At 44.4% G+C, this 12,688-nt stretch overlaps 1 protein-coding gene across 11 annotated transcripts in view; it reads right to left on the minus strand.

The window, feature by feature from the left end:
* The window catches only part of PLEKHA7 (pleckstrin homology domain containing A7), a 243,685-nt gene that overhangs the window by 109,459 nt on the left and 121,538 nt on the right, over positions 1 to 12,688 (minus strand). Inside the window, exon 1 of one of the 11 annotated variants that reach the window (XM_055355905.2) lies at positions 7,102 to 7,528. The exons of the other annotated variants lie outside the window; for them this stretch is intronic. The gene's annotated coding sequence lies outside the window, so the exon portion shown is untranslated. Of the gene's footprint in view, positions 1 to 7,101; positions 7,529 to 12,688 lie in introns of those variants that run through there. 11 annotated transcript variants of the gene reach the window in all.

Consider the following 12,688-nt stretch of genomic DNA (forward strand, 5'->3'; position numbering starts at 1 on the left):
TCTTCAAGGCTCCTTCTCTTCCAAGTAGCCCTTCCTAATCACGCCAGACCACTCTAATTTCCTTCCTTCCTCAACATTCTTAGCACTGAAGGCTTACACTCTTCAGTATTAATATATAGCAAGACTCCCCAATTGTAACATATAGGAATTATACTTCCCAACAGCTCTTTTCATTTTACTTTTCAAAAATTATTTAAGTACTGCATGCTACAGAAGGGTATGAACTAAAAAGCAGTTCCTTTTCCTGCCTCCAATTCAGTGTCAATCCCAGGGGCAACTACATTTATCAGTTTCTTGTATATCCTTTTAGGGTTTTGCACTTACAAAATTTTTATGAACTTAAAATTTTATATATACATCTTTTTGGAAAAAAATTCATAAATAGAATAAAATTGTACATATCATTCTATAACTTTTTACTTTACATATATATCTTGGACTCCTCCATATCCATACACAAGGATGAACATAAACAGCCCCCTCCACACACAGGTTTCCCTAGGACTCCCACACCACTCCAGCCCTTTGAGAGATGATCCACAGGCCCATCCCATATGCCAACCTATCCCAATATGCATTAGAGACTTCAAATTCATGACTTGAAAACCAATTTGTCCCCCAAACTAGTTTTATTTGAGCTACTCAGATTGTAAAAAATCAGCCAAAGTTTAAAAATAGAAAAATTTCATATAAAATTTCAGCTCAGGCTGGGCACAGTGGCTCATCCCAACACCTTGGGAGGCCAAGGCAGGCAGATCACCTGAGGTCAGGAGTTTGAGACCAGCCTGGCCAACATGGTGAAACCCTGTTTCTACTAAAAATACAAAAAAATTCGCCAGGTGTGGTGGTGGGCAACTGTAATTCCAGCTACTCAGGAGGCTGAGCCAGGAGAATTGTTTGAACCCAGGAGGCGGAGGTTGCAGTGAGCCGAGATTGCATCACTGTACTCCAGCCTGGACGACAGAGTGAGACTATGTTTAAAAAAAGAAAAGAAAAGAAAAGAAAAGAAAAAGAAACTGAACTTATGTTAGAAAACAAAAACTGTCGCAACTCTGGGCCCCAAGGAGAGGCAGAATGACCCTTTTATTTCCCTGCAGTCCTCAACACTCCCTGCTGCTTCCCAGTGTTGAGGGTGAACACCTACTGTTATTTATCATCACATCTAACATTTCTAATTTCTTTTTATTATACTTTAAGTTTTAGGGTACATGTGCACATTGTGCAGGTTAGTTACATATGTATACATGTGCCACGCTGATGCGCTGCACCCACTAACTCGTCTTCTAGCATTAGGTATATCTCCCAATGCTATCCCTCCCCCCTCCCCCCACCCCACCACAGTCCCCAGAGTGTGATATTCCCCTTCCTGTGTCCATGTGATCTCATTGTTCAATTCTCACCTATGAGTGAGAATATGCGGTGTTTGGTTTTTTGTTCTTGCGATAGTTTACTGAGAATGATGATTTCCAATTTCATCCATGTCCCTACAAAGGACATGAACTCATCATTTTTTATGGCTGCATAGTATTCCATGGTGTATATGTGCCACATTTTCTTAATCCAGTCTATCATTGTTGGACATTTGGGTTGGTTCCAAGTCTTTGCTATTGTGAATAATGCCGCAATAAACATACGTGTGCATGTGTCTTTATAGCAGCATGATTTATAGTCCTTTGGGTATATACCCAGTAATGGGATGGCTGGGTCAAATGGTATTTCTAGTTCTAGATCCCTGAGGAATCGCCACACTGACTTCCACAATGGTTGAACTAGTTTACAATCCCACCAACAGTGTAAAAGTGTTCCTATTTCTCCACATCCTCTCCAGCACCTGTTGTTTCCTGACTTTTTAATGATTGCCATTCTAACTGGTGTGAGATGGTATCTCATTGTGGTTTTGATTTGCATTTCTCTGATGGCCAGTGATGATGAGCATTTTTTCATGTGTTTTTTGGCTGCATAAATGTCTTCTTTTGAGAAGTGTCTGTTCATGTCCTTTGCCCACTTTTTGATGGGGTTGTTTGTTTTTTTCTTGTAAATTTGTTGGAGTTCATTGTAGATTCTGGATATTAGCCCTTTGTCAGATGAGTAGGTTGCGAAAATTTTCTCCCATTTTGTAGGTTGCCTGTTCACTCTGATGGTAGTTTCTTTTGCTGTGCAGAAGCTCTTTAATTAGATCCCATTTGTCAATTTTGTCTTTTGTTGCCATTGCTTTTGGTGTTTTGGACATGAAGTCCTTGCCCATGCCTATGTCCTGAATGGTATTGCCTAGGTTTTCTTCTAGGGTTTTTATGGTTTTAGGTCTAACGTTTAAATCTTTAATCCATCTTGAATTGATTTTTGTATAAGGTGTAAGGAAGGGATCCAGTTTCAGCTTTCTACATATGGCTAGCCAGTTTTCCCAGCACCATTTATTAAATAGGGAATCCTTTCCCCATTGCTTGTTTTTGTCAGGTTTGTCAAAGATCAGATAGTTGTAGGTATGCGGCGTTATTTCTGAGGGCTCTGTTCTGTTCCATTGATCTATATCTCTGTTTTGGTACCAGTACCATGCTGTTTTGGTGACTGTAGCCTTGTAGTATAGTTTGAAGTCAGGTAGTGTGATGCCTCCAGCTTTGTTCTTTTGGCTTAGGATTGACTTGGCGATGCGGGCTCTTTTTTGGTTCCATATGAACTTTAAAGTAGTTTTTTCCAATTCTGTGAAGAAAGTCATTGGTAGCTTGATGGGGATGGCATTGAATCTGTAAATTACCTTGGGCAGTATGGCCATTTTCACGATATTGATTCTTCCTACCCATGAGCATGGAATGTTCTTCCATTTGTTTGTATCCTCTTTTACTTCCTTGAGCAGTGGTTTGTTGTTCTCCTTGAAGAGGTCCTTCACGTCCCTTGTAAGTTGGATTCCTAGGTATTTTATTCTCTTTGAAGCAATTGTGAATGGGAGTTCACTCATGATTTGGCTCTCTGTTTGTCTGTTGTTGGTGCATAAGAATGCTTGTGATTTTTGTACATCGATTTTGTATCCTGAGACTTTGCTGAAGTTGCCTATCAGCTTAAGGAGATTTTGGGCTGAGACAATGGGGATTTCTAGATATACAATCATGTTGTCTGCGAACAGGGACAATTTGACTTCCTCTTTTCCTAATTGAATACCCTTTATTTCCTTCTCCTGCCTGATTGCCCTGGCCAGAACTTCCAACACTATGTTGAATAGGAGTGGTGAGAGAGGGCATCCCTGTCTTGTGCCAGTTTTCAAAGGGAATGCTTCCAGTTTTTGCCCATTCAGTGTGATATTGGCTGTGGGTTTGTCATAGATAGCTCTTATTATTTTGAAATACGTCCCATCAATACCTAATTTATTGAGAGTTTTTAGCATGAAGGGTTGTTGAATTTTGTCAAAGGCTTTTTCTGCATCTATTGAGATAATCATGTGGTTTTTGTCTTTGGCTCTGTTTATATGCTGGATTACATTTACTGATTTGCATATATTGAACCAGCCTTGCATCCCAGGGATGAAGCCCACTTGATCATGGTGGATAAGCTTTTTGATGTGCTGCTGGATTTGGTTTGCCAGTATTTTATTGAGGATTTTTGCATCAATGTTCATCAAGGATATTGGTCTAAAATTCTCTTTTTTGGTTGTGTCTCTGCCCGGCTTTGGTATCAGAATGATGCTGGCCTCATAAAATGAGTTAGGGAGGATTCCCTCTTTTTCTATTGATTGGAATAGTTTCAGAAGGAATGGTACCAGCTCCTCCTTGTACCTCTGGTAGAATTCGGCTGTGAATCCATCTGGTCCTGGACTCTTTTTGGTTGGTAAACTATTGATTATTGCCACAATTTCAGCTCCTGTTATTGGTCTATTCAGAGATTCAACTTCTTCCTGGTTTAGTCTTGGGAGAGTGTATGTGTTGAGGAATTTATCCATTTCTTCTAGATTTTCTAGTTTATTTGCGTAGAGGTGTTTGTAGTATTCTCTGATGGTAGTTTGTATTTCTGTGGGATTGGTGGTGATATCCCCTTTATCATTTTTTATTGTGTCTATTTGATTCCTCTCTCTTTTCTTCTTTATTAGTCTTGCTAGCGGTCTATCAATTTTGTTGATCCTTTCAAAAAACCAGCTCCTGGATTCATTGATTTTTTGGAGGGTTTTTTGTGTCTGTATTTCCTTCAGTTCTGCTCTGATTTTAGTTATTTCTTGCCTTCTGCTAGCTTTTGAATGTGTTTGCTCTTGCTTCTCTAGTTCTTTTAATTGTGATGTTAGGGTGTCAATTTTGGATCTTTCCTGCTTTCTCTTGTGGGCATTTAGTGCTATAAATTTCCCTCTACACACTGCTTTGAATGCATCCCAGAGATTCTGGTATGTTGTGTCTTTGTTTTCGTTGGTTTCAAAGAACATCTTTATTTCTGCCTTCATTTCGTTATGTACCCAGTAGTCATTCAGGAGCAGGTTGTTCAGTTTCCATGTAGTTGAGCGGCTTTGACTGAGATTCTTAATCCTGAGTTCTAGTTTGATTGCACTGTGGTCTGAGAGATAGTTTGTTATAATTTCTGTTCTTTTACATTTGCTGAGGAGAGCTTTACTTCCAACTATGTGGTCAATTTTGGAATAGGTGTGGTGTGGTGCTGAAAAAAATGTATATTCTGTTGATTTGGGGTGGAGAGTTCTGTAGATGTCTATTAGGTCTGCTTGGTGCAGAGCTGAGTTCAATTCCTGGGTATCCTTTTTGACTTTCTGTCTCGTTGATCTGTCTAATGTTGACAGTGGGGTGTTAAAGTCTCCCATTATTAATGTGTGGTAGTCTAAGTCTCTTTGTAGGTCACTCAGGACTTGCTTTATGAATCTGGGTGCTCCTGTATTGGGTGCATATATATTTAGGATAGTTAGCTCTTCTTGTTGAATTGATCCCTTTACCATTATGTAATGGTCTTCTTTGTCTCTTTTGATCTTTGCTGGTTTAAAGTCTGTTTTATCAGAGACTAGGATTGCAACCCCTGCCTTTTTTTGTTTTCCATTTGCTTGGTACATCTTCCTCCATCCCTTTATTTTGAGCCTATGTGTGTCTCTGCACATGAGATGGGTTTCCTGAACACAGCACACTGATGGGTCTTGACTCTTTATCCAACTTGCCAGTCTGTGTCTTTTAATTGGAGCATTTAGTCCATTTACATTTAAAGTTAATATTGTTATGTGTGAATTTGATCCTGTCACTATGATGTTAGCTGGTTATTTTGCTCGTTAATTGATGCAGTTTCTTCCTAGTCTCGACGGTCTTTACATTTTGGCATGATTTTGCAGCAGCTGGTACCGGTTGTTCCTTTCCATGTTTAGCGCTTCCTTCAGGAGCTCTTTTAGGGCAGGCCTGGTGGTGACAAAATCTCTCAGCATTTGCTTGTCTGTAAAGTATTTTATTTGTCCTTCACTTATGAAGCTTAGTTTGGCTGGGTATGAAATTCTGGGTTGAAAATTCTTTTCTTTAAGAATGTTGAATATTGGCCCCCACTCTCTTCTGGCTTGTAGGGTTTCTGCCGAGAGATCCGCTGTTAGTCTGATGGGCTTCCCTTTGAGGGTAACCCGACCTTTCTCTCTGGCTGCCCTTAACATTTTTTCCTTCATTTCAACTTTGGTGAATCTGACAATTATGTGTCTTGGAGTTGCTCTTCTCAAGGAGTATCTTTGTGGCGTTCTCTGTATTTCCTCAATCTGAACGTTGGCCTGCCTTGCTAGATTGGGGAAGTTCTCCTGGATAATATCCTGCAGAGTGTTTTCCAACTTGGTTCCATTCTCCCCATCACTTTCAGGTACACCAATCAGACGTAGATTTGGTCTTTTCACATAGTCCCATATTTCTTGGAGGCTTTGCTCACATCTTTTTATTCTTTTTTCTCTAAACTTCCCTTCTCGCTTCATTTCATTCATTTCATCTTCCATTGCTGATACCGTTTCTTCCAGTTGATCGCATCGGCTCCTAAGGCTTCTGCATTCTTCACGTAGTTCTCGAGCCTTGGATTTCAGCTCCATCAGCTCCTTTAAGCACTTCTCTGTATTGGTTATTCTAGTTATACATTCTTCTAAATTTTTTTCAAAGTTTTCAACTTCTTTGCCTTTGGTTTGAATGTCCTCCCGTAGCTCAGAGTAATTTGATCGTCTGAAGCCTTCTTCTCTCAGCTCGTCAAAGTCATTCTCCATCCAGCTTTGTTCCGCTGCTGGTGAGAAACTGCGTTCCTTTGGAGGAGGAGAGATGCTCTGCGTTTTAGAGTTTCCAGTTTTTCTGTTCTGTTTTTTGCCCATCTTTGTGGTTTTATCTACTTTTGGTCTTTGATGATGGTGATGTACAGATGGGTTTTCGGTGTGGATGTCCTTTCTGTTTGTTAGTTTTCCTTCTAACAGACAGGACCCCCAGCTGCAGGTCTGTTGGAATACCCTGCTGTGTGAGGTGTCAGTGTGCCCCTGCTGGGGGGTGCCTCCCAGTTAGGCTGCTCAGGGGTCAGGGGTCAGGGACCCACTTGAGGAGGCAGTCTGCGGGTTCTCAGATCTCCAGCTGCGTGCTGGGAGAACCACTGCTCTCTTCAAAGCTGTCAGGCAGGGACATTTAAGTCTGCAGAGGTTACTGCTGTCTTTTAGTTTGTCTGTGCCCTGCCCCCAGAGGTGGAGCCTACAGTGGCAGGCAGGCCTCCTGGAGCTGTGGTGGGCTCCACCCAGTTCGAGCTTCCCCTCTGCTTTGTTTACCTAAGCAAGCTTGGGCAATGGCGGGCGCCCCTCCCCCAGCCTGGCTGCCGCCTTGCAGTTTGATCTCAGACTGCTGTGCTAGCAATCAGCAAGATTCCGTGGGCGTAGGACCCTCCGAGCCAGGTGTGGGATATAGTCTGGTGGTGCGCCGTTTTTTTAAGCCAGTCTGAAAAGCGCAATATTCGGGTGGGAGTGACCCAATTTTCCAGGTGCGTCCGTCACCCCTTTCTTTGATTCGGAAAGGGAACTCCCTGACCCCTTGCACTTCCCAGGTGAGGCAATGCCTCGCCCTGCTTCGGCTCGCGCACGGTGCGCCCACCCACTGGCCTGCGCCCACTGTCTGGCACTCCCTAGTGAGATGAACCCGGTACCTCAGATGGAAATGCAGAAATCACCCGTCTTCTGCGTCGCTCACGCTGGGAGCTGTAGACCGGAGCTGTTCCTATTCGGCCATCTTGGCTCCTCCCCCCATTTCTAATTTTTTTACAGTAAAGAAATTTCTGTAAATATAAACAGAGTGTTATAAGTACTTCAAAAACAAATTCAAGAGCATAAACACCACAGGCTGCCTTTTTGTTATCTGCTAAGCCTCTGTAGACGTCTGAGTTTGTAACTCCTACCTTGTACCAACATCACTGATTCCAGAGAAGACCTTCTTTTCATGAAGAAGATCTGTTTTAAAAAATAAAGATTTCTTGCTGGCCATGGTAGCTCACGCCTGTAATCCCAACACTTTGGGAGGCCATGGCAGGTGGATCATTTGAGGTCAGGAGTTCAAGACCAGCCTGGCCAACATGGTGAAACCCTGAATACAAAAATTATCCAGGTGTGGTGGCACATGCCTGTAATCTCAGCTACTCAGGAGGCTGAGGAAGGAGAGTCACTTGAAATCAGGTGGCAGAGGTTGCAGTGAGCCAAGATCATGCCACTGCACTCCAGCCTGGGCGACAGAGTGAGACTCCATCTCAAAAAAAAAAAAAAAAAAAATTCATATGTAAAAGTAAAAACTAAAGCAAGATGCCAGGTGTGGTGGCTCATGCCTCTAATCCCAGCACTTTGGGAGGCTGAGGCAGGCGGATCACTTGAGGTCAGGAGTTTGAGACTAGCCTGGCCAAAACAGTGAAACCTCATCTCTACTAAAAAAAATATATATATATTAGCTGGGAGTGGTGGCGGAGCCTGTAATCCCAGCTGTTCGGGAGACTGAGGCAGGAGGAAAAAAAAGAACTAAAGGAAGATGACAAAAATTGGCCCAGAATTTTCCCTGTCACAAAAATCTTAAAAAAAAAAAAATTATTCCAACAGTGGACTCACTCTTAGCTTTCTCTAACTGAGCTTTTGAAAGGTAAACCCCGGCCAGGCACAGTGGCTCACATCTGTAATCCCAGCACTTTGGGAGGCCGAGGCGGGTGGATCACTTGAGGTCAGGAGTTCGAGACCAGCCTGGCCAGCATGGTAAAACCCCATCTCTACTAAAAATACAAAAAAAAATTAGCCAGGTGTGGTGGTGCATGCCTGTAGTCCCAGCCACCAAGGAGGCTTAGGCAAGAGAATGGCTTGAAACCAGGAGGCGGAGGTTGCAGTGAGCTGAGATCGCGCCACTGCACCACTCCAGCCTGGCAACAGAGCAAGACTCCATCGGAAAAAAAAAAAAAAGAAAGAAAGAAAGAAAGAAAAGGTAAACCCCAAACCAGCCAACAGACTGTTTCTTCCACAGAGTGAAAAATCCAGAAAGATACCAACACCAATTCTATCCCTATAGAACCCAAAGGAAGAGTGGTACCAGTGGATGCAGCCCTAATGGCCACCCAAAGAGGCCACTGGCAGTAGGCAGAGACTCCTGGAACAAGATCACAGACCTCTCCCAACTTGAAAAATATAGTCTACTGTGGTGTTTATAGCACAGGCCCTGGAGTCCAGCTCTCCACAGTTGTCCACATCATAGATAAGGAGACTGCTCCAGAAAGCAACTGCAAAAAGTTGCCACCATTTAAAAAAAATAATTGATTCAGCTAGGTATTCAAAAGAAATCTTAAAAGGCACACAATTGCTGGGCGCAGTGGCTCATGCCTGTAATCCCAGCACTTTGGGAGGCTGAGGCAAGTGGATCACCTGAGGTCAGGAGTTCAAGACCAGCCTGGCCAACATGGTGAAACCCCATCTCTACTAAAAATACAAAAATTAGCGGGGCATGGTAGCAGGCACCTGTAATCCCATCTACTCAGGAGGCTGAGGCAGGAGAATTGCTTGAACCCAGGAGGCGGAGGTTGCAGTGAGTGGAGATCACGCCACTGCACTCCAGCCTGGGTGACACAGCGAGACTCTGTCTCAAAAAAAAAAAAAAAAAAAGCCCACACTTACTACATGGTCAGACCTGAATGATATTGATTTACTTGCCCCCAACAATAACATGTGACAACAGTATATTTCTTCATTCATTTAGCAAATATTTGAGAGCCAACTAGATGTCAATCCCCTAGTGTCTTACACATGAAAGGCAAGTAATCAACAAGAGGGATTAAGGGCGTTAAGGGTGTGTAACAGCTTAGTTTCTATATATCCTGCCAAAAGATGAACAAAATAACAGCTTTTCTGATTCAGATTAGCAAATGATAACCTGTCTTAGGAGCTATAAATTCTCAGTTTATCAGTTTATTAAGCCAAGTTGAGAAAACTGAAAAACAACACAAATCAGAAAAACAATTCAGGATATGAAAGAAGAGCAATATTATTTTTAAAAATCAGACAGAACTTCTGGAAATGAAAATTTCATTGAAGGAATCACAAAATACAGTCAAAGAGCTTCAACAATAGGCTAGGCCAAGCAGAAGAAAGAATTTTAGATTGCTTAAGCCCAGGAGTTCAAGACCAGCATGGGCAATATGGCAAAACCCCATCTCTACTAAAAATATAAACCCTCACCCTCACCCTCACCCTCTCCCTCTCCCTCCCCACGGTCTCCCTCTCCCTCTCCCCATGGTCTCCCTCTCCCTCTCTTTCCACAGTCTCCCTCTGATGCCGAGCCGAAGCTGGACTGTACTGCCGCCATCTCAGCTCACTGCAACCTCCCTGCCTGATTCTCCTGCCTCAGCCTGCCCAGTGCCTGGGATTGCAGGCGCGTGCCGCCACGCCTGACTGGTTTTCGTATTTTTTTGGTGGAGACGGGGTTTCGCTGTGTTGGCCGGGCTGGTCTCCAGCTCCTAACCGCAAGTGATCTGCCAGCCTCGGCCTCCCGAGGTGCTGGGATTGCAGACGGAGTCTCGTTCACTCAGTGCTCAATGTTGCCCAGGCTGGAGTGCAGTGGCGTGATCTCAGCTCACTATAACCTCCACCTCCCAGCCGCCTGCCTTGGCCTCCCAAAGTGCCGAGATTGCAGCCTCTGCCCAGCCGCCACCCCGTCTGGGAAGTGAGGAGCGTCTCTGCCTGGCCGCCCATCGTCTGGGATGTGAGGAGCCCCTCTGCCCGGCTGCCCAGTCTGGGAAGTGAGGAGCGTTTCTTCCCGGCTGCCATCCCGTCTAGGAAGTGAGGAGCTCTCTGCCCGGCCACCCATCGTCTGAGATGTGGGGAGCGCCTCTGCCCTGCTGCCCCATCTGGGATGTGAGGAGCGCCTCTGCCTGGCTGCGACCCCATCTGGGAGGTGAGCAGCGTCTCTGCCCGGCTGCCCCGTCTGAGAAGTGAGGAGCCCCTCCACCCGGCAGCCGCCCCGTCTGGGAAGAGAGGAGCGTCTCCGCCCGGCAGCCGCCCCGTCCGGGAGGGAGGTGGGGGGCAGCCGCCGCCCGGCCAGCCGCCCCATCCGGGAGGGAGGTGGGGGGCAGCCCCCACCCGGCCAGCCGCCCCGTCCGGGAGGGAGGTGGGGGGCAGCCCCCGCCCGGCCAGCCGCCCCGTCCGGGGGGTGGGGGCAGCCCCCGCCTGGCCGCCGCCCCATCCGGGAGGTGGGGGGCGCCTCTGCCCAGCCACCCCTTCTGGGAAGTGAGGAGCCCCTCTGCCCGGCTGCCGCCCCGTTTGGGAGGTGTACCCAACAGCTCATTGAGAGAGGGCCATGATGACGATGGCGGTTTTGTTGAGTAGAGGGGAGGGAAATGTGGGGAGGGGATGGAGAGGTGGGATTGTTGCTGTGTCTGTGTAGAGGGAAGTAGACATAGGAGACTCCATTTTGTTCTGTACTAAGAAAAATTCTTCTGCCTTGGGATGCTGTTAATCTATAACCTTACCCCCAACCCCGTGCTCTCTGAAATGTGTGCTGTGTCCACTCAGGGTTAAACGGATTAAGGGCGGTGCAAGATGTGCTTTGTTAAACAGATGCTTGAAGGCAGCATGCTCATTAAGAGTCATCACCACTCCCTAATCTCAAGTACCCAGGGACACAAACACTGCAGAAGGCCGCAGGGTCCTCTGCCTAGGAAAACCAGAGACCCTTGTTCACTTGTTTATCTGCTGACCTTCCCTCCACTATTGTCCTATGACCCTGCCAAATTCCCCTCTGCGAGAAACACCCAAGAATGATCAATAAATACTAAAAAATAAAAAATAAAAAAAATAAAATTCAAGAGGGGGAAGATTAAAAAAAAAAAAGAAACCCTGTCTCTACTAAAAATTAAAAAAAAAAAAAAAAAAAATTAGCCAGTGTGGTGATTGTCAGGCATCTGAGCTGAAGCTCAGCTATTGTAACCCCTGTGACCTGCACATATACACCCAGATGGCCTGAAGGAGCCAAGAAGTCTGGGGCAGCCGAAAAACCACAAAAGAAGTAAAACAGCCAGTTCCTGCCTTAACTGATTAACCAACATTACAACATTCCACCATTGTGACTTGCCCCTGCCCCACCTTAACTGATCAATCAACTTTGTGACATTCTTCTTCTGGATAATAAGTCTTATGATCTCCCCACCATGTACCTTGTGACCTCCTCCTCTGCTAACAATAGATGACCACCTTTTACCATAATTTTCCATTACCTATCCAACTCCTATAAAGCAACCCCTTCCCCATCTCCCTTCGCTGACTCCTTTCTCAGACTCAGTCCACCTGCACCCAGGTGAATTAAAAGCTTTATTGCTCAAAAAAAAAAAAATATATATATATATATATATAAACTATTAGCTGGGCATGGTGGCACACACCTGTAGTCCCAGCTGCTTGGGAGGCTGAGGTGGAAGGATCACCTGAGCTTGCAAAGTTGAAGCTGCTGTGAGCTGTGATCACGTCACTGCACTCCAGCCTGAGTGACAGGAGTCAACACCACCCCCCAACAAAAAAAATAAATAAAATGAAATGAACAAAGCTTCTGAGAAAATTGAGTTTATGTGAAACGTCCAAACCTACAAGTTATAGGTTGATTCAGAGAGAGAAGAAGAAAATATATGGAAAACCTGTTTGAAAGAGTAATTCAAGAAAACTTCCCTGGTCATGTTAGATGCCTAGACACCCAGATACAAGAAGTTCAGAGAACTCCTGGAAGATGCATTACAAGAAGAATCTCACCAAGGCATATAGTCATCAGACTATCCAAAGTCAACGTGAAGGAAAAAATTCTAAAAGCTTCAAGAGAGAAGTGTCTAATCCCCTATGAAGGAAATCCCATCAGACTAAAAATGACTTCTCAGCAGAAACCTTACAAACCAGAAAAGTTTGGGGTTCTATTTCCAGTCTTCTTACAGAAAAAAATGCCAGCCAAGAATTTTGTATCCTGCTAAACTAAGCTTCATAAATGAAGGAGAAATAAAATGTTTCCTAGACAAGCAAACACTAAGGGAATTTTTCACCACTAGACTGCCCCTACAATAAATGCTCAAAGGAATTCTAAACATGGAAACAAAAGGGCAATATTCATCATCATAAAAACACATGAAAGTATAAAACTCACAGGTCTTATAAAGCAATTATACAATTGAGACTGCAAAGCAATGAGGTAACAATATTATAACAATAACAAACCTCACATAGCAATACTAACCTTAA

Source organism: Gorilla gorilla, chromosome 9 (genome assembly GCF_029281585.2).
Source record: "Gorilla gorilla gorilla isolate KB3781 chromosome 9, NHGRI_mGorGor1-v2.1_pri, whole genome shotgun sequence".
In the NCBI taxonomy this organism is placed as follows: Eukaryota; Metazoa; Chordata; class Mammalia; order Primates; family Hominidae; genus Gorilla; species Gorilla gorilla.